Raw genomic sequence first — 21679 nt, 5'->3', positions numbered from 1 at the left:
TAAGTGTATGCTATTTTCCTTTAAATTATGAAATATTTTTTTCCATGGATTTCTTCAAAAAGATTTTCTTAAGCATAATCTGCTCAGACTAGAGGGCTTTTTTTTTAAGATTAACTTTTAAGGCACTCTTGAGATTTGCATAAATCTTTCTTAATAACAAATTTCTGTTCAGCTATTCTGCTTCCTTCTATAATATTTGGAACCATTTCCCTCATGTACATCTTTGTCTTTCCAGTCATTTGTATAGAGGGTTAGGTAATGAAATCACAAAGAACTTATTCCATTGGAATTTTCCTGAACCATTTGCCACTCTCAGAACAGATTGTTTTATGAGCATATTTTACCTGCTCACATAAAACAGCAAGACAAATTTTCTTTCAAAAGAAAATAGGTTGCATGCTTCTTTAACTTTTGCCTTCCAATTAGAATAGGCAATAGCGTGTCTCCAAGATACTAGACAAATAGCCCTGTGTGCTGCTTATATCATTTTGATCATTTTATGGTGACTAACACATGGACTTACGTTGATGTGTATATCCACCCAACGTGCACTGATACGTAACTACGCCAAGCTCTATGCTAGAGATAGAGAGTGCAGATATGGTGAGGAAGACACGGTCTCTGTCACCAGGGGCTCACAGCTAGTCAAGGAGACAGAGGAGACTTCAGAAGAGGGGATGCCACTTGAGTTGAGCCTTGGAAGAAGAATAGGAGTTTGCCAGGTAGAGGAGAGGCGGAATGATATTCCAAGCAGTGGAACAGGCTTTTCAAAGGTCCAAAAGTATGAAATTGCATGATAGGCTCAGGAAATGATGACTTCAGTACATAACAAGAGGACAGTTGTCATTCCTTAAACAAAGGCGTTCAGTGGGTGAAAGCATGGATTTGCTAATGCACATTTTGGCCCATTTCCTAATCCTACATCATAGGCCACTTGAGCTCAGGTTTCCTGGTCCCTTGGCACCAGCTGGCTCGTTCCTGTCACCATCCACTAGACCCTTGGGGGTCACCTTCTTCCAAAAGTCTCCCATGCTCATAAAGATAGCGGTGACTGACCCACTCTCTAGGCAGTGAGGGCAGCATGACTCAAGGGGGAAGAGCATGTGCTCTGAAATCAGTTCTGCCACCTCCTCTGTGACCTTCAGCAATTGGCTTAGCTTCTTTTCCTCACCTGTGAAATGAAGATTAAAGGTACTAACTCATAAAGTCGTTGCAAGGACTAAATGTGATAAAGCATGTAATGAATGGATCAGTGGCTGACCCATCATAAGTCCTCAATGAGATTTAGCTATCGTTTATCAATATAATACGCTTCCCCCAACAAATGCCTCATTGTCTGCAAAAATAAAATTCTAATAGCAGTTCCCTTGTTTGCTTCATCTTTTCTAAGGAAGGTCAGAAGCTGGTTGTTCCTGCTGCTTTCAGCCTAATGAGGAACCTCCAATGTTCTGGAAGTTAAAGTGCTTTCCGTTTCTTCACATGTTCCCACTATTCCCTTTATCCTAGCTGACCTTTGCTAAAGACAACCAAATACCCTTTGTTCATCTAATCATATGATGTAAATAAAACTCAGTAAGAATGCCCTCTGTGTCTCTCTTCTTTGACCTCTTCCCACAGGTTCTCCACCAACTTCCCCGGGGTGTGGCAAGCCCAGTAGGTGAATATTCCTGGATACATAGGGTCACTCCATACGTCTTCCACATAAGCTGGTTCCCTTTGAAAAAAAGCATGTCCGCCCCTCCCCCACTAAGATTCTGAGTTCCGGTTGAGGCAATCGACTCCTGAGATTATATCTTTATGTTATGTCCACTTTGTTCCAAGGCTTTGCAACATGTAGATGTCAAAAGCCCCACGTAGTATTTTGTGTCGCCCCCCCCTCCCCTCCTTCAGCGTTGTCTCATGTGAATTCCCTGACAAAGCCCCTTATTGCTCTGTGGTTAGGAACTTTATCTCACCCCTCCTTTATACTCAGTTTAATGTCATCTCAAATGAACTGGCTGTTCTTCAGGCAAATAGGCTCTTCTCTTTCCTGGTGAAATACAACCCATGCCTACCCAAAGGGTCATTAACATATCTTAAACTTGCTTCATAAATCAAACTTCAAACCTCACAACCTTTGCAAAGCCCATCTTCATCTCACTTCTAAAGTCCCTAAAGAAAAATACTGCCTGTATTTGTAAGCTGTATTACAGCAATAATAATGTAACAGGTAACGCTGATCGGCCCCTACTATATGTCAGCTGAAGCACTTCACCAACATCAGTTCACGTAACCTTAACAAGAGTCCTGTGAGACAGGCAGTATTAATTTTCTCATTTTACAAATAAAGGAAATGATGCTTGGAGGTTAAGTAATTTGCCTGAGATCACACCAGTAGGAAGTGCCAGAATGAGGATGCAGGCCCAAAACTTTCTTCATACAAGACCCACACTGATAATCATTAGACGCTACCACCTTGCTTCAAGATACTTCAGAATACAAGGGTTTCTGAATCTTATGGGTGCTAGATTAAATAGTTACCCCAAAACTCCCCCCTGTCATGGCCTCATAATGCTTCAGCATCTTCTTTCTGCCCCTTGACTTTTGGCTTGGCCCTGTGACCTGCGTTGGTCAATAAAATGTGGATAGAAAGGACAAGCTGGGGCCTTGTATTCGTCTCCTGGGGCTGCCATAATGAATTCCTACAAACTTGGTGGCTCACAGCAACAGAAATTTATTCTCTCAAGAGTTTTGCAGGCCAGAAGTCCAAAATCGAGGTAAGCACAGGATGGATTAGTTCCTTCTTGCCAGCCCAAAGGGTGAATGTGCCCCACGTCTCTCCACTAGCTTTTGGCAGTTGCCAGCAATCCTTGGAGTTAACTCCAGTCCCCATCTCCATCATCCTATGGTCTTCTCCCTGTGTGTCTGTGTCCAGATTTTTCTTGTCTTTAGGACACCACTCATTGGACTAGGATCTATCTCAAACCAGTATAACCTCATCTTAACTTGATGACATCCGCAAAGACCTGATTTCCAAATAAGGCCACATTCATAGGTAGGAGAGGGGGAGCATGAGGATTTCAACATATCTTTGGGGGGCACATAATTCAACCTACCACAGGCCTTAGAAAGCATGTGGTTTTTCTGCTGGGCTCCTAGTACTTCTGCCATCACCAGGGAAAGAGCTGCTCCCCCAGATCACTGCTGCCCTTCACCCCAGGCCCAAGGATGAATAACTGTAGAGCTGCCCCAGGCAGATGGGCCCTCAGCTCAAAGAAGGGCCAAGTCCAGTCGATGTGAGCCACCCCCATGTGACCCACAGACCATGAGAAAACATGAGTGTTGTAATTCACGGTGTTTGAGGTGCTTTATTATGCAGCATTTTTGCAGCAAAACCTAAACATGCATTGTTTCCTACCCATTGGAAATAACTAATTAAAAGATACAATGTGGGGAAAAACCCATTTGCAAGAGCAACAAAAGCCATACAATACCTAGACATATTACCCCTCGGCAGATCTTGGTCCTCTGAACTTAAACTTTCTGTTATTTATGGAAAACAGACTATTTTCTAATTTAAAAAATTATTTGGACGACACTGGAGGTTCATTGAAGAAACAATGTGAACCTGCCTATAGATAGTAAGGACAGAGGGGAGGAGAGAAAAAGAGCTTGAGATGTAAAACAAAATACCCCTGCCCTCCAGTTGCTCCTGATCCATTGGATGAGTATGACAACTTCTGCGGGTGAATGGATAAACAATATCCTATCATAATTATGTCTATATATTTGTTTCTTGTTCCTCCACGGCACTGCTGAAAAAGAACAGGAGCTGCAGAGGAGGCTAGCTATTTCACGAGGAAGAAAGGCAAGCATGCATGCTCCCAGAGCCAGACATATGTCGAGGCTCCTCATTTGGCCATCCAAATGGATGGGCCATGGGAATTCAAGCTGCACATTTGCTTTCCAGCCAGTGACTCTGACTTCCTCGTCTCATTCAGCCCCTTCCTCTTGCCATACATTTCCCAATCCTGACTACACTCAAGCTTCTCCAAGGAAGATTCGCCACATTGATAATTAGAATTGATGTATTTATGGGACTCTATTTTTGCAGTGGATCATCCCATCTGAAGCCAATATTTCTTTTTGAAGTCTGGAGAATTTGAACCTTGGAGGAACCGAACAGCTCCCAGAGAACAGAGCCTCAGGGAATAAAACTTGAGCCTGATCTTCAGATCATTAGCACTCTTTTTCCCTCGTGCTCGAAGAGTAACTCTCTGGAAAACCTTTGGTGGCAAAAGTCATTAATGATCGCATATAAAACCCTAATTAATCAAAGTGTGAATCCAACTCTTGACGAGCTGTTTTCATCTCCATTAGATTTGTGGTTTGCAGAAATTGGGACTATTTTGCCCATAACAAGGAGCGATCATACTCTACAATGTTGAAGTCTGAGTCACTCAGTTTAAACTCCTGGGTGATTTTGTGTGAGTCATTGTTCCACACGAGGATTTCTAATTCAGTCAGCAAAAAGCATTCAAATATTCATCTTTTGCTACCAATTACTCAATTTCAAAATGACATGTGCCTACAGTATTCACTGGATCCATTGCTCTACAAAACCCATCTTAGGACAATTTGTTTTCTTAAATGAGTAGCTAGAAAAGTTACGTTATGCCAAGCACAATCTTCTTATTTCTCAGGCAGACAGTGGCCTAGGAAATGCCCCCTAGACTGTTGTTTATTACTTGAGAATCTGCTCCTCTAAGAGGACAGGTGCATTTATACCACCATTGTGGGATGGATGGAAACAAGGAAGGGCACAGGGTGAACTCTGTGATTTGGGGTCATTTATTAAAGCTCTCTAAACTTCAGTTTCTGTAAAGTAAAGATGATAATGTTGCCTGCCCATCTTCCAGGACGATTATGAAAATCAGTTCAAGGGGCACCTGGGTGGCTCAGTTGGTTGAGCGTCTGCCTTCAGCTCAGGTCATGATCCCAGGGTCCTGGGATTGAGCCCCGCATCGGGCTCCCTGCTCAGCAGGGAGTCTGCTTCTCCCTCTCCCTCTGCTGCTCCCCCTGCTGTGTGCTCTCTCTCTCTCTGACAAATAAATAAATAAAATCTTTAAAAAAAAAGAAGAAAATCAGTTCAAGTTAGTAAATGTATAAACAGTACTTACAATGCCCAACCCTGTCATAGCTATTTCTGGAAATACGAAGGTAAACGAGTATTATTTCTTGACTCAATGGTCATTTAATGGAAAAATAAAATAATTTAGATAGATTGTTAAAATCCTTACAAATCAAAGCAGTGGTGGTAGTAATGGTGGTAAACTCAGAAAGTCAGCATTGGAAGGAAGCAGAGAGATTCTGAAGCCTACCCCTTCTCATCTTAAATGAACTGAATGCCACAGAGATAAGTGACTTCTGCCGGGATGTACGACTGGTAGAATTAAATATCAGTCGTTAAGATACTTCAAGGTTTTTTTTTTTTTAAGATTTTATTTATTTGTTTGACAGAGAGAGAGACAGTGAGAGCAGGAACACAAGCAGGGGGAGTGGGAGAGGGAGAAGCAGGCTTCCTGCTGAGCAGGGAGCCCGATGCGGGGCTCGACCCCAGGACCCTGGGATCATGACCTGAACCAAAGGCAGATGCTTAACTGACTGAGCCACCCAGGCGCCCCAAGATACTTCAAGTTTTAAGCAGATTCCTAGAAACTCAGATAGTAAGAGCTAGTATATCGGCTGCAATGTAAACAATTCTATAGGGAGGGTTGACGACATTTAAAGAAACCTTTTTGTTCTGGTTGACACCGCAGATGAACGGGCAGGCTGGGAATCAGACTCACCAGTTTGGATTCTGAGGCTGCCACTTACTAGCTAGTGACCTCGGGCACTGTGTCTCATTTCCTCCTCTACGACCTGAAGATAATAATCGTACCCAACCCCAAAGGATTGTTGTAAAGATGAAATGAATTAATAGGTAAAGGGCTTAGAACAGAGTCTGGCACGGGACAAGCTCTCAGTAACTGTTACCTATTCAATGGGATTTAAGTAAAGGGAAGACTCCCATGGGTCATTCTGTTTGTGAGAGAGGTCCCTACAGAAGGGACAACGGGGGGCTGGACCCAAGGGCAGCACCCAAGGCAGCGAATGCAGTGAAGGTCTCTTACCCCACAAACCGAACCAGAGCTGTTACCTGTAGGCTAGTCCTTTCCTTTCACAAAGGTGTCAGCTAACATCCTGAGCATTTCCCACCTGCTGATGGAGAGAACGAGCCTCTGATTCTAGGACTGCAGCCGACTCTCATCTACGGCTCCCACCAGCAGCTTCCTAAGGGTTCAACGGAGGCAGCAGATGGTTTGCCCAGGAGAGGCAGCCCCTGTTCCCGGGATAAAGGCATTGATCACCCTTCATTAACAATTCATTAGCATCCTCTGCCCCACTGGATCTGGCCTGAAGGTTGACAGGCAAAGCCCGGAGGGGCGGTTTGGCTTCCACACTGATCACGCCTGACTATCTGAGGCTTCCTCCCCTCGGCAGAACGTGACATGCACTGTGGACCCTAGGTCGGGGTCACCCTGGGATAACGGTCCATTTTGCGGACCCCCTGGGTCGGCAGGGGTACAAGCAAAGGCCGAGAAGAGAAAGAACCGGGCTGTAACCGAGTCCGTGGAAGAGACGCGGCTGGAGAAAGCGGGTCAAACCAGAGTGTGGCCAGCACGGGACACTCAGGGTCCAATAGGAAGAAGGAGTTGTGCACGCCCGGCTCTTGCGCACGCCCAAAGCGGGTGACCTGTCCCGAGATCGAGATCTCTCTGGTCCCCTCTAGAGTCATCCCTTTGGTGCAGAGTGAAGCACTGGGCTTCATTTTACATTCCAAGCAGGCAGCCAGCTCCCTCTTCCTGCTGCGATCCCAGCCTCGCCTGGCTGTCTTCCGATGATAATTTGACTTCCCACGTAGATTTCACCACGGGGAGAGGATGTGCTTGAGACGGAATGTGTGTCTGATCTCCTGGCCGATTTTACTTGTCACTGTAAATTAATAAAATGGCGTTTTGATTTGCACATCTGTCTCTTATGAACTTGGTTTGGATGACTAAGGGCCCGATAAACTGATCTTACCTCTGTGTGCTGACAGAACCAATTTTCTCAGTTTTCTGAACCTGAAACGCTAAAGGCCAGACCAGAGGCTGTGGTTGAATCACCAGGGTAAATTCCCCGTTGAAGTGTCTGGCAGTGGGACTGCCAGGACTTCCTTCCCTACCTCCTCTCAAACACATTTTTCCTCCGGGACTTTAATCTTTCGAGGTGAACACTCCATGTCCAATGCCCACTCAGATGATCGATTCCATGCTGACAAACACAGGAAATGGGAAGTTTGCCCCTACCCCGAGCTACCCAGTCCATGTTTTGACATGGCTACAAAACCACCTAATCACATCCTCATCCTGGCCAGCAGGTGATTTTTCACATTTTATACATGTCCTCTATTCAAGAGTATTTAGTTATTATGTCTTTATAACCCAAGCTTTCCTAAGCCTATCAGACAATACAAATTAGGTTCTATGTTATCATTCAACCCAATGATGCCGGCTGGGCAGCCCCACCTGCAGGCAGGCAGGCCCTCAGCCTCCGTCCCCAAGTCCCCAGTCTGTCCTGGGAGCCCTGGGAGGGGATCTCCCCTGTGCTCAGAGTCCTCTCCTCCAACCTCTTTTTTAGTGTTTGCTGCCTCCCAGTCATTTTCAAGAAAGCCTGGCCTCTGCCACACCCCTGCTTTTGGGGTACCGATCCGATCTGTGAGATTTCTTCTTCTAAGAGCACTGTCTCTGGGAGGCTGCATCTCAGGGGGACAAATGGCATGATGTTCCCTGCGGTCATCTCTGTGCCCTTAGTGTAGAAGAGGGTGACCCCCCCCCCCCCCGGGCCTGGGCTGCACAATGCCCTCTAGGTCCCAGGCGAACACACCCGTGCCCAGGATCTTACAGTGTCCTCAGGGAACAGCTCTTTCCTTTTCAACCTGCAGCTCCTCTCTGAACAGTGACCAAGCCTAGAACTAGGGGAACAGACACCTTTCTCTCCTCCCCCCTGTCTGCACCTGCCTCCAATCTGGAGCATGCTCAGAAAATCTCCTTCTCTAAAGTCGTACCATTCATTCATGCAAATAGACGCAGGCAACCCTGGGTCTTGGGGTCAACAATCTCCATTCAGGATCAGGGAGGAAAACCCCTGGGCCACGTAGTCAGATAGCCACTCAACAAACATCTGTGAGCAAATGCTCAGTATGCCAACTTCAGAGCCAGCTCATGGTGATAAAGCGAAGAACGAGACAGCCATAGAAGTTCAGAATCTGGGAAGCGAGAAGACAGGACTCGTTTACAGTTAACCATGATACGCTGTGATAAGGACTATAATAACGGTATGTACAAAACATGCTAAAACATGGAAGAAAAGAGGCTTCCTAATGCAGGGGTTAGGCAGTAGCAGACAGGAGCCGAGTAAAGGAAAGGAAGTTTCCTTAAAGGCTTGCTGGAGATGACAGGCTGTGGCCCCTCCGAGCCTGAGTTTACCTGGCAAACTACAGAAGGCATTCCAGGTAAGGGAAAAAGATGTGAACAAAATGCTAAAGGAATTTTATTCTCTAGGTTTGATAATTCCGTACGTGGGATTTTGCTACATCTGACTGGCAGCTTTTCAGCAAAACCTTCTGAAAAAAAACAGATGTTGCGACGGAATTTGATCCCTTTTCTCTCTCTTGATTGCTGAGACTGAAAAACAGCAAAAAGAAGGAGGGGGGGGAGGAATATGACAGCAAAAGCATTTCACCCCCATCCACCAGGTGTGATTTAGCTGCAGAAATGGTGATGAATCTGAGTAGCGTCAGCAGTCCTTTGATGAGTCGGACATCAAGCACTGATTTCCATCGGACATGTGCTCGTAAATTAACTAGGAAGAAAAGTCCAGCATTGGTCAAGGCATGCTGAAGTCCTAGCCTCCTCCCAGTTCTCCTAGACCAGTGAGACTGGCCAAACCTAGAAGCTGTCCAAAAAACACCAGGGACGGAGGGACAGACTCTGGGCTCCCCCAGCCTCTCATTTACTTTCCCATTTAGGGAGGAATCTCAGGATACATTAACCCATTCATCACCTTCACTTATTTTAGATACTAAGCTAGTATTTAACCTAGATGTTCTAAGAAACAGTATTCTCGCACTGGAAAAGGAGCTGCAGAGAAAGCCAAAGCAAATGGTAGTCAAGTTTCCCCATGTGTACCTCCCCGGGGGCCCAGGATGCTGAGTCAACCTCGTTTGCAGATGAAGATGTCTGTCATGAGGTAGGAGCAGTGGCCTCCTCCTAAGAGATGGGGGCCCCCTCAGGGATGAGGGAATTGGCCTCAACTCAACAAGCCTGGCAAGTTCTGCTTCCTTAGAAGGATCCCTATCAACGTTTGCCTTACTTGATATATCAAAAGTGGCATCTTTACACAACAAGAATTATACAAAAATATCTTCCAGAACTACACAGCAGAGGCTCTCATCTCAAGTCCCTCTCGGTGTGAAACTTGCGTCTTGTCTATGGTGAGAAAATGAAGGCAGGTGGACAGCAGATGGTTCACATCTCAATACGACATGCTTGTTATGCGGGCGAAATCTTCTTACCTTTTCTGAACATTTCAACAAAAATCCAAGATATTCTGGAAGATAATTTTTGAAGTCAGGTCCATCTACAGAAAATAGGCGTTTTCTGTCTTCCTTGTCAGGTCAGACAAGGCAATCTTGCATCTGAGCATCGGCCTCTGGTCTTGACACATAAGAGAACTTTGATTCACATAGCACTTCTAAACGGCAGGAAAATTCATGTGCCTGAAGCATTCGCATCCCTGCTGACAGAGCAACAACAGCTCTGGCGAAGTGTTCAGTATTTCCAATGGCCAGGAGTGTTAGTAGTTAGGACCCTCTGGATAAGGAAGATATTAGAAGACAGAAGCTCCTTCCTACAGGCAGCCCACCAGCTACTTGACAAGGGGTTACAGAGTCTTTAGGATTAGAATGACACCTCCCGAGCCCAGATCCTATCCCTGTTCCATATCTTCATCCATTGATAGCATGGAACAAACTTGAAAGCTTATTGGAGAATGAAGGCTATCATGCAAGAACAGTGGCAGACTTCGTGGATCATCATCCAATTGTTTCTTTGGAACCTGGTGTGGTGTTTTGGACATCTTGACTCGCTCAATAACTTACTTGGATAGATCCTGACTTCTGAGCATTGTAGGAAGTATTTGAAGCTTCGCCACCATTGTATGTTCGAAGATGGTAAATATGTTTTAATACAAATGTTATGGGGCAATATGAAATTACTTCAGGACCTGAAACTTCCCTGCTATATCCCAACACCCCAAATCATCCAAAGGTCTCCTTATTATCCAAAGGTCCCTCATTTAACCATGAACCACTGAAAAGCATGATAAAAAGCATTAAAATGAATATTTATGGAACAATGAGTCAGATTTTAGAGACAATGAATAAGTGTTCACATTTTAAAAGACAGCAGAGCTTATACGGAGAAATACTATTTCTCTTGCTTACTCTATATTTAGAGTACAAGATGGCATACGATCTTCTCACACCTGACCAAGAGTCCACACAATTGTGATAGCGTGTAAGTACAGGAGTGATGCAATGTGGAAAAACCTCCAAATGTGTGTGCATGCATGTGTGTACTTTTGATATGTAGCATACAGTCAGTGTGTAAAATAACAATTCTATAAAAAATACAAGAAAAAAACTAAAGACATAGCAACAACAAACTGTCATTTCTTTTGGATAAAAAAGAAAAAAAGCAGTAACAAAAGACCTAGAGCAAAACCATGAGAATGATAGGAGATATTGCAACCATTTTTATAAGCCACAACAGCTGATGAGAGAGCAAACAGGTGCCCCTGAAATTTAACAATGTATTTGAGTAATATAACTTTAAAAATAATATTGAATATATTTACATAAATGTATATGCAAACATGTATGTACTTATCATCTTTCCAAGGATGGGATCCTTGGTGTGGTCCTGCAATGGCTCGTCTGTGTGTCTTTAGGAAGGAAACATCATAGCATAAAAGGTAAGGTTCTAGAATCAGTCTTCAGTTCTCAGCTCTTCGGTTATCTTAAGAAGATAAATACTTCATTTATTTGAGCCTCCGTTCCCTCATCTGTAAAATGGGATAATAAAGACAGCTGTCTGTGATAATGCATGCAAAGTGCCGACCACAGGGTCTGCTCCAAGGTAGGTGCTCAATGCACATCAGCCCTGACCACCTTGACCATCAGCATCCCAACATTGCCTCCTCCGCGGATGGCCAGTGCTTGGGTCTCTCCTCTGATGGAGGAGGGGCGTGGCCTTGAGTACAGTTCATGCCCTTGTTCTATAACTTTACTGATTTCTGTTAGTTATGTGTCTGCCCTATTGCAGTACTGAGCCTCCCTTTAGATGTCCTTTCTGCAGAGGAGAGAAGAAGAAAAGGAAACAGATGCATTTCTTTGACTCAGGTGACAATATTTTAACCTCCGCTTCCCAGACCATGGAGCCATAGAAGGAGCTCCGAGGAACATTATCTAAATTCTCGGGCACTCCAACATCCCCGGGCGCCTGCACCTGGTAACACCTGCTCTAAAGGGCAGTTCCCTGGTCAGAGTCTGATGCCGAATCCAGCCCACATGCCTGATGCTGTTCTCTTGTAGAGCGCTTTTCTTGAACTCATTCCACCCAGCAATCTGGATGGACCTCAATCCTGTAAGCGTGCCTGCATATGACTGGAGCCCATTATGGACGGATTTCAGGCTGCCCACAGGCTTCTTGCCACACACACGGCTGGTGGCTGGTATTGCCTAATTTCCCGCTCTGGCGTTATTGAACCTGAATTTTCATCTCACTGGGACCCCTGCTACTGTTCTCTTCTACAGAAATTAGATCTTTGTGAGAGATCATAGAACATATCCCAAGTACTAATCATATTGTTGGAAACGAAGACCATCTCAATAAATTCAAAAGAGTAGAAACTGGGTAGGCCACATTCCCTAATCACAATGCAATAAAACTAAAAGCAATTTGTTTATAACAACAACAACAAAACCCAGCCATTTGGAACTTTTAAAAAAATCTTCTAGTGACCATTGGACGAAGGAATAAATCTGTAATACAATAACGTATCATTGAGAAAATAATGAATACATATCGAAGCATGAAATGAGGCCAAGCGGGACTTAGAAATAAATTCATAAACACTAATTGTTTAATTAAAGAAGAAAAAATACATGACGCTCTCCAGATTTTTGAGAAAAAAAAATTGTCCCAAGGAAAGAAATAATAAAGTTAAGAGCAGAAATAATGAAATCTTTCTCATAATAAGTGACTATTATAAGTCAGGTTCTTTTATGTACTTTCTCTAATCTCTACAAGGTTACAAATAGGGTTTTATTATTTTATTTTACAGATGAGGAAACTGAGTATAAGAGAAGATGGGGAACTGGTCCCAGTCTTCACAGCTTTTAAGTTGTGAAAGGAATTTGAGGCTAGGTCTGTCTGACTCCAGACATTGCCCTATTTCCACTATATTCCATCCCCTGAAGTATGCTCTTTCTAATATCCTACACTCATATAAACACACATGAATAAATAAGCCACAGGCTGGGTCATTGAAAAAAAAATTGTATAATGGATACAACTCAGAAAAATTTCATGAACAAAAAATATAACAATAAATATAATCTTATGCCTGACACAGAGATTTTAAAATAGAAGCTATACTATGTAAAAATACATAATACTTGAGAAGATCTTAACAGAATAATTTTATAAAAATATATAATGACTAAATTGGCACAATAAATAGTCTATCAGTTAAGATTTGGTATGGTTTCAAGTGACTGGAAATCCAAAATAAGAGTGAAGTGTTTTCTGTTTCTCTCTCTCTCACACACACAGACACACACACATTTAAAAATCCAGGGTTAATTCTATTGTTATGTTGTTCTGCCATCCTCAATATGAAGTTACCTCTTTGTGGTACAAAATAGCTACTTAGGCTCCAGCCATCAAATGCATATTTTAGCAAGTATGGAGAAAAGCACACACTCTCCTTTTAAGGACAATTTCCTGAAATTGAGCATGTCACTTTTGCGCCTACTTTGTGATGGACAGACTCTAAAATGGTCCCCAAATACCCCCACCTTTTGGTATTCACACCTTTATGTAAATTCTTTTCCCTAAGAGTGAGTAGAACTTATCATTTATTTCTAACAAATAGAACATGCCAAAGGTGATGGGATATGATTTCTGTTATAGAAGATCATAACTTCATACTCTTTAGTGGCACTCCCCCTTACTGGTTTTGATGAAGAAGCTGGCATTCAAAGAGGTCTACCAGACAAGGAACCAAGGGTAGCTTTTGGTCAGCAGTTGGCAAGGATCGGAGGCCCTCAAGTCCACAGGGAACTGAATCCTGCCAAAAACTACATGAACTTGAACGTGGATCCTTCCCCAGTCAAGCCTCAGAAGAGACCCCAGCCCTAACGGTCACCTTGATTGCAGCTTTGTGAGAGATGCTGAAGCAGCTGCAAAGAAAACTGGGAAGTATCATCTTTATTCTCATCAGCCATATGCCGGGCTAAAAGTCATAAACTCTGTCACCAAGGAGGAAGAGGAGAATGAATATCAGGGCCCAATCAGTAGTCTCTGCCACTAAGTAGACAAGTAACCAAGAGAAAAATGAGAAATGCTATCAGACGGCTAGATGTAATATACTATCTCAAACTATAGTGCTCTTATTATTAAATTTTTTCAAACATTTAAGAACCAAAGAAAGAAAGAAACCCTCTGTCATAAAAAACAATTCCAAATTATCTGTGGCTGGTGACATTGCAAATTGGAATAATCTTTTCAGTGAAACTGTTTATAATATATATTAAGAGCCAAGAAAAGTCTGTATCTTTTGACTTGGTAATTCTACTTGTAAAAGTGTATCTTAAGGAATTATCCAAACACCAAGAAAGAAGACTGAAAAATACTGGTCATTGCAGAGATATTACTAACAGTAGAACTTTAAAATCACCTCAATATTCATTGATAGGTCAACCAATGAGCAAATCACATTTCATCTTGTCAATGAAATTAACGCAGTCATTAAAAATAGTAATTAAAAACCTATTTTGTAGCATTAACAAGTTCAATGCAAAAATGCAAAGGAATGAAAGTAGAGTTCAAAAACATATTTTTAAAAAAAGAATGAATAGAAATACAACAATGACCAAAGTGGATTGTTTTGGCTAATGGGATCATTGCCGGTTGTTTTCATCATGTTTCCCAAATTTACTCTAACAACTTGTGCCACTGACAAATTTAAAAATAGCGAGTTTGAATAATAAAAACAGCTTCTTTAATAGGCTTCACGATCAAGATAGCAACCACTTTGGACTGCTCTTTACATGTGTTGTGTCATCTTCATATGAAGTCGCTACCAATAGCATCCCCATTTTGCGGTCAAGGAACCAGGGGCACCAGGTACACCCCTAGGACATGGCAGGGAAGGATTTAAATCCATGTATGTCTGATTCTAAGCCAGCATTGAAACCACTGGGCAAAAGAGCAAAGAATAAGAGAAAGAAGTGGAGATAGCAAGTAGAATTTCTTGAGAGGAATGAGTGGATAAGGCAATCACTCAAAACCCACAGTGGAGGGGAGAAATTACTACCACTCATGAATTCAAAGCCAAGATCCACAGCCCTCGGGTGTCACAGGGCTTGTAGAACCTTTGTTTTAAACCCTGGACATCCAACATTTCAAGAGCTCACTCCTTTGTGACCAAGCCCCTGATCCCTTGGAATGATGCACATAGGTTCCTTTTGTACCTAATGATCCGTGGTGGGAGAAGTTACTGACCTCGTGACCTCCATTGCCTGGCAACAGTGGGGTTTCCATGGTCTCCCTCACCAACCCACTGGTATGTCATAATCCATCAAATGCCCACAAGGGTCATAGTGAAGCACTACTGAGTGACAGTGATTTCAAATCAAAGTCAAAGAAATAAGTGCTTCAAAAACTCTTCTGAGGAGTCAGACGGTGACAGTGGGGTTTTGTGAGCTGCGGGGCGCCTCTCTTATACCCCTGAGTTTTCATATGTGATAATAATTTACTTAGAGCTGCTGATGTCCCCATGTAGAAATTTACACAGTTCGTGCCTTTCTTTAAAAATAGTGATTTTTTAACTGCATCAGCCCGGCCAACCGATAAATGTGTGGGAGTTTTGGGGTTGAAAACCACTGTTTTGCAATGATCACAATAAAGATTATTTCAGGCAAGAATCATCAATAGATGTGAAATCTGAGGGGTAGAAAGGGAATGTGATGAGATCAGGATATGTATTTGGTGTTAATATGTCTCCCCACAGAATATTGATTCATCATAAGAGGAAAAATAATAATTACACCGTGGAGAAACTGGATTGGTGACATGGGTAATGAGGGGCAGAGGGGCCTCGTGGGCCTCCGGATACAATCCCCGAGGACGACTCAGTCTCAGTTTTGTGGTATTCTGGCCTTCGGTGTATAAACCGAATCTAGTGGTGAAGAAACTTCAGACCAACCCATATTGAAAACCATTCTATAAAATAACTGGCCTTGGGGCGCCTGGGTGGTTCAGTCGGTTAAGCACCCAACTCTTGATTTTGGCTCAGGTCGTGATCTCAGCGTCGTGAGATCGGGCCCCGTGTCTGGTTCTGTGCTGGGCGTGGAGACTGCTTAAGATTCTCTCTCCCTCTGCCCCTCCCTGCCCCCCCTCAAATAAATAAATCTTTAAAAAAAAAATAAAATGTATTTTTAAAAAATAAAAAATAAAATAAAATAACTGGCCTTTTCTCTACAAAAATGCCAGCGTTATGAAAATGAAAGATAAAGTCTTGAGAAACAATTCCTGGAATATGGATCTGATAAAGTAGTAGTCAGTGTTACATTTCCAAATTGTGTAACTGTATTATGGTTACATGAAAGGATAACTGTGTTTCCAGAGAATACACATTGAAGTAATAAGCACAGTGATGTCATCCCCGTGACGTGTGTGTGGTGTGTGCGGAGAGAGAGAGAGAGCAAATGAGGCACCCCATTAACAAACTGGTGAATTTGGGGGAAAGAGTATATGAGAATCCTCTGAATTGCTCTTGAGCTTTCTGGTAGCTGTGAAATTCTTTCAAAATAATAAATTAAACTGAAAATATATATATATATTTTTTTAATTTAATTTAATTATTTTTTAAATTTAGGAATACATATATTCCTGAGTGAATTAAGATCTTTCCCTTCTTTCTTCTCGTTCTCATCTGCTTAGGACAATTCTCTTAAATGAAAGAGCAATACCTTATATTCTTATTCTCATTTTCATCCTTAGCGAGATAACTCTCTTCCCTCGCTGGTAGCTTTGTATGTTGTTTCATAGTCTAGTTTTCTTTTGAGGTAGGTAAGAAATGAGAATTTTCCTTCCCAGTTGACAAGTCCCATCCTTATGAATGAAAGAAAAGGAAAAACTGGAGGTAGAGAGCATCCTTGCTGGGAGAGGGCAGGCCCCATTTGGATTTTGCACTAGGGCCCCGTGGCTCCCTGGTGACCACGGGGACCACAGTGCGAGCCCAAGACCAGAGGCGACTCCCGGGCCTTTGAGAACAGCCCTGCTGTTGTGGGCTCACCACTTCCTGGCCTGTCCCCAGGAGCACCGGTGATTCCATTAAAGAGGCAGAGCCCAGAGCTCAGCCTTTGGGCTCCTATTCTGACCCAGAGATCATCCTCCCTCTTCTCCCCAGCAAAGCTATCATGATTTTTCCCCCCATTCCTCTTAGACTCATTTCCATTTAGTTAGAAATGCACTTCCCTGATGATTCACTTGTCAGCTGCTCCTGTATTTAATCATGCCTCCCCCCCTCCCCAAACTATTTGAAATTAATTGTTATCTGACAGGGCCCAAACCTCTCCTACCCTTGTCTTATTGCATGGCACTTCATTTCCTTAAGTTATAGCAATAATTAAACTGTGCCTTAATTAAGTAAGCCCTACCCTCCCGTTAGAGCAGTCCCACTCAGGCAATATCCTTCAGGTAATTTTTTTCATTTAGATATTATGACTCACGTCCACTGGGGTTAGAGGGATATATGCGCAGACACAGGATGAGATTTTATGTTGGCTTTGTTTGTTGATTAACTACCTTGGCAACGTTTGTAATTTCTACAACTCTATAAAACCTACATCCTTGTTTTCTCCCTCCCAAATCTCTTCTTCTGGGGAAATAGGAAAGCAAACCCTTCTGCCGTTTTCTGACTGAAATGCAGTCAGCATATAAATCTCCAGGCCCGGGGAAACGTTGATATTTATAGCTGTGGCTATTATTCGCATCAGAAAACATGACAGACTGGAGGATCCGAGTTCTGAGTGCCTTACACAAAGCACCATATTGTGGAATTCCTCAGATGCCTATCATGTCACAGAAAATATGAAGCATTCATTATCATTCTGCTCTATGTCAGCCTTGCAAACAGAAAGTGCTAGTGTGTTTTCCACACCTTGGTGCTCTAAACCAACATAGTCACGAGGCCCTCCTGTCTTGAGCTTTATACTTCTGAAGTTTAGTATGGCTGGACCCAGGCCCCAGTTAAGCCCCTGCCTCACAGCTGGGAGTCCAACTGAGCATTTCTATGTAGTTTCCTGGAGACCCAACCTAGTATCTATGGGACACAGGGGGACCAACCATATTGGTTTATCCAGGACAGAGGGGTTTCCTGAGATCTGGGACTTTCAGTGTTAGAACCAGGACAATCCAGGAGAAAGTGGGACAGCTGGTCACCCAAAGGGCAAGTGTTTAAGAGAAGGGTCCTTTTTCTAATGTGCATGTCCAAACTAGCCTCAAAGCTTCTGCGAGGATTGAATGGTTATCAACACTGAATTATACTGAACAACTAGGAACTTCCACTTCTATAGTTGGGCCCCAGTGACAGAAAATTCCTTTCTCCCCATATGGAGAGTAGGCACTCCTCAGGCAATCAGCAGCATCCCTCCTCTCAATGACCAGCCCATTATGCCTGAAGGACAGGCAGCAACCAGGTCAGACACCTGTTCCTGGTACCCAATGAAGGCTTGGAATGACAGGAGTTGAGAGGGTCTATGTTTGAGGAAAACAGGTTGGGGGAACAACACAAAGCTCCAAACCTAGGTCGATTCTGTAGGGCTGAGCAAAAACAGATTGTGCTAGTTATATAATAGTAGTAACAGCTAGCATGTATTAAACATTCTTATGTAGCTGGCACTGTTCTAGGCATGTTAAATGGACTTACTAATTAAATCCTTCTTTGAGGTGGGTATTAGGCCATTTTCACCACTTGACAGATGATGCAGAGGTAAGTTAAGTAATTTCTCCCAAGATCACACAAATATCAAGGAAAGGAACAGGTAATCACCTGAGCTTGAGTTCTTTTTTTTTATTATTATGTTATGTTAATCACCATATATTACATCATTAGTTTTTGATGTAGTGTTCCATGATTCATTGTTTGTGCATAACACCCAGTGCTCCATGCAGAACATGCCCTATTTAATACCCATCACCAGGCTAACCCATCCTCCCACCCCCTCCCCTCTAGAACCCTCAGTTTGTTTCTCAGGTTCCATAGCCTCTCATGGTTTGCTCCCCCTCCGATTTCCCCACCAGAGCTTGAGTTCTTAATCATTATTAGACTCCTTCTCCTAGGTTATTCTCTTTCTGTTAGCATACAGATTTCTAGTCCCATCCTTATGGCATGAGAAGTTTCTTCTGGGTAATTTATCTGGGTAATAAAGCTGAGGTGAGATCCAAGGATCTGCATTCAAAACAACAGCCTAGGGGCGCCTGGGTGGCTCAGTAGGTTGAGCATCGGCCTTCTGCTCTGGTCATGATCCCAGGGTCTTGGAATCGAGTCCCACATGGGGCCCTCTGCTCAGCGGGGAGCCTGCTTCTCCCTCTCCCTCTGCTGCTCCCCATTTGTGCTCACTCTCTTTGTCAAATAAATAAATAAAATCTTTAAACAAACAAACAAAACAGCCTACAAGGTTCTGACATAGGGAAAGTCAGCATCTCAGGAATTAAGGGATGTCTTCAACCCAGCAGGCACGCAGGTGCCTGGGGCTCTGGAGAGCGAATGGGTTTATAGCAGCAGTTCTCATCCTGGACCCCACCAACCAATGTGCCCACTCTAGCAATGGACTCTTGTCTCCCCATCATGACTGACTAGTGAGGGAGGTAGAACTGAGAGTGCATGATCTTTACCAGGCCAGCAGAGGCAGCGGATAACGCCTTCCTTCCCCCAGCCAATGACTTTGCCCCGTGAAAATCAAGTGCAAGACCAGAGCCCTAAGGCGCATTGCTAGCTAAGCTTGAGCTACTGAACGGCCAGAAGGGACCTGGGGCCATGACGTTTAACCCTTGGAGAGGAGGTGGTTGTCTGGGCTGAAAAGTGGTGGTAGCATGTGCGAGCTGTCTAAAACAGGGAAATGCTGGTATGCATGACATAATTTTCAGTCAAACACTTAAAAGGGCCCCAAAGGCAGCTGGTTGGGCCAGATATGTGGTCAGAGCACTTCTAGCTGGTAAAAGCAAAAAAAACGTGGACCACTCTTTCTGTCTTCCTAGGGAGATTGGATGTTCCCAGAAAAATGAACTCTCTGCCTTTTGCTTTAAAAGGGGAATTCTCAGGGCACCTGGGTGGCAGCTCCATTGGTTGAAGTGCCCGATTCTTGGCTTCAGCTCCAGTCATGATCTTGCGGTCGTGGGATCAAGCCCCACATGGGGCTCTATGCTCTGCGCTCGCTTTCATTCTCTCTCTCTCTCAAATAAATGAATAAATAAAATCTTTTTAAAAAATAAACAGGAATTCTCATTCCCTGGCTCTTCCCCAGTGTCATCATTTGCATTTCAGGAGTGGCAGATCAGAATCTCTGTGCTTTGAGCATGATTCATGGTCCTCTGTGCATGTGCGTGCATGTGTGTGCGTGTGTGTGTGTGTGTGCACGCGTGCGTGTCACAGACTGGCAGAGAGAGGGAGACAAGTACAATAGCTTGTGCAAAGACCTCCCTTGCTACACATATTGATGTATGTACAGCTTGAAGCCTGTTTTCTTCCCCAGAAGTAATCACAGTACATGTTTCAGTTTCTCTTTAATGTGCCTGCATTCTGGAAGCTGAACGTCCCCAGTTGAGGAGAGCGGAGCTGTTATCTTGCCCCTATTTACTGGCAAGCCATTGCCGTGGAGAATTGATGGAAATAATATAGGCTTTTGTTTCTTTCTCCTATCCTTGCTCATGGAGATTTTTAGGGAATATGGCCTCACCAGACAGACTGCTATTCCTGATCAAAACTTCCCAGATTTTCTGGGCAGAGTGTTCACCTGCCAGCCAGCCGTTTGTAGAGGGAGAGATAATGAAGCAAAATTAATATCATATCCATGCTCTTTCTTCTCCTAACAGGCTCAGCAGCTGGCTCTTCCTGCTGGGCTTTTTTCCCCCTTCTTCTTTGTGATTTGCGAAAGAAAAAAAGAAAAGGAAGAACAATTAGGAACATGATTTTAAGGTGTGTGTGCCTGGTGGAGCCCTTTTAAGTGATATTCAGAAACATTGGATTCCCACAATTCCTTGTGCCCCGGGCTGGTCTGGCCCAGATTTCTTATTTCAATGACATCCTTTCTTCAGCATGGTTGTATTCTGGTCTCTTCTCGAATGACAATACCCAGGGGATAAAACATTTCCCTTCTTTTTTTCTTTTTGTCTTTACTTTAAGGGCAATTCCCTTCCTCCTTTTATTCAACCACCAAAAGGAATTCTTGTTCTCATCAATGGCTCTGCTTGACTAAGACTAAACACAGGCAGATGTATGGACAGATCTTAAAGCTGGTAGCCTGATACATTTTACCCATTGTAGGTGAGCCCCTGTCTAAAAATACTCACTCTGTGGAAGCCTGAATTTTCAAACGGATTATGATAGCATTTAAAGGGATTGCTTACAAAAAGAATTCTCCCAAGACTGATTCCTGTACGCAATTGCTTACAGATCATTCACTACAATTAAAGATGGGTGGAAATTTTACTAAAGAAGAAAATCTAATTTTGAGAGAAATTTAAAGTCAAATTTAAACTGTATTTTTGTTTTTAAAAAACTAGATGTTGATGAAATTTGATGGATCAAACGATACAATCAGAGACTCATCAGCAATTACAAGAAAGTAATATGACCATCTTATCACTACTTTCCAATAAAGATGTAAATGCAGATTAGCTCATTATCAGGTGGAAGGGGGAAAGAATGCTCCTTTCTGTTGGAAAAAAGGCAGCCACAGAAAGAATCACACAAAAGTTCCACAATGCTTTTTCTCCCTTAAACTCCTTGATAATCCAGTAAATGAAAAAGAGTATCTTATTGCTCTAATTTGTATTTCTCTATCCATGGAAGAAAAACATCTTTCCATATGTGGTCATTCAGATTTTCTGCTTTCTGAATGGCCTGAAATTATCATTTTGGTTGGCTTTTTAAAATTTGTTCATAGGAGTAACTTTTATATTATAAATCAATGCTGTCCAATATAGTAGCTGCTAATGCCTGTTGACCACCTGAACTGTGGTTAGTCTAAATTGAGATGTGCTCC

General features: G+C 43.1%; 1 pseudogene; it reads left to right on the top strand.

The window, feature by feature from the left end:
- Positions 1-7301: 7301 nt before the first annotated feature.
- Positions 7302-13547, top strand: LOC116637708 (annotated as a pseudogene).
- Positions 13548-21679: the final 8132 nt, after the last annotated feature.

The sequence above is a fragment of the Phoca vitulina genome, unplaced genomic scaffold (genome assembly GCF_004348235.1).
Source record: "Phoca vitulina isolate PV1807 unplaced genomic scaffold, GSC_HSeal_1.0 scaffold15, whole genome shotgun sequence".
In the NCBI taxonomy this organism is placed as follows: domain Eukaryota; kingdom Metazoa; phylum Chordata; class Mammalia; order Carnivora; family Phocidae; genus Phoca; species Phoca vitulina.
This window is presented reverse-complemented; position numbering and strand designations above follow the sequence as displayed.